Source organism: Gavialis gangeticus, unplaced genomic scaffold (assembly GCF_001723915.1).
Source record: "Gavialis gangeticus isolate Ggan-Ray unplaced genomic scaffold, GavGan_comp1, whole genome shotgun sequence".
NCBI classification, from domain to species: domain Eukaryota; kingdom Metazoa; phylum Chordata; order Crocodylia; family Gavialidae; genus Gavialis; species Gavialis gangeticus.
Window position 1 is genome coordinate 7,504,649 of NW_017729023.1, and position 963 is coordinate 7,505,611.

The 963-nt window shown below is 57.9% G+C and overlaps 1 protein-coding gene across 2 annotated transcripts in view; it reads left to right on the forward strand.

The window, feature by feature from the left end:
- WRN (Werner syndrome RecQ like helicase) overlaps positions 1-963 on the forward strand; it is a 197,497-nt gene that overhangs the window by 57,546 nt on the left and 138,988 nt on the right. The gene's annotated exons all lie outside the window — the stretch shown is intronic.

Below are 963 nucleotides of genomic sequence, written 5' to 3' on the forward strand. Positions count from 1 at the left end.
TGGTCTTTCAGGGCCTCAACAACCAATCTCCTGTTTTTGGAGTTAGACCTTTAATTAGGTTTACCATATTTCCAGTTCCAAAAAAGAGGACCCTTCATTCCCAACCCCCGCCCCCCCCCCAGGCTCTGCTGGTACCCCTTACTCCCAACGCACAGCCCCCTGGCGCTGCTGGTGCCCCTCACTCCTGATCTGCAGCACCCTAATCCCTGCAGCTGTGCCAGAGGGGACCCCTAGATGCCCCCATCCACCTAGCCCAGAGCGCGGTGGCTCCAACTTGTGCGGGCAGTGCCAGAGTGAATCTGGCCCTGGCATGGGCTAGAGGAGGGAGGAGGAGATGCCTGTGGCACCCCTTTCCCTGGGCTGGGGTATTCATACTGTGCCAGGCAGCCTGGCCAGACCCACCCCCACCCTGCTTCCCAGGCAGTGTCTCCCAGCTGCCTTGCCTCTGCGAGCATGGACACCAGCCTTGGTGCCCCAGCTTGGCCACAGAGCTCCTTGCCACCCCCAAAATGGCCCCTCTGCCTCCTTCCCCTGCCAGAGGGGCAGGTGCCTCTCCCATGCCCAGCTGCAGCCTTGGCAGCTTCTGCCAGTGCCAGCAAGTGGGTACACACCCTCCACTCCCCCCACCCCCAAGCCCTGGCCCTCCAACCCCCGCCCCCCATAGACTTACATGCATCCAGCTGCCGAGGCTGCTCCTGCCACCCTGCCTGGGTGGATGCTGGTCACACTTGTGCCTCTGCCTCTAATTGCCCTCCCCCTGCTCCCACCAGTGGCGCAGAGCAAAATCTCAGGCATTTGTTTAGATTTTTAAAAAAAGCTGAGTTGGAAATGGGAGGACCCACAAAGAGGACATATCTGGGAAAACCTGGATGTATGGTAACCCTATTAGAACTTGATATGGATTTGTGGGATTGGTTATTTGCATATTCCCCTGCATTTGCAGTTGACTCTGTTTTAAATTAG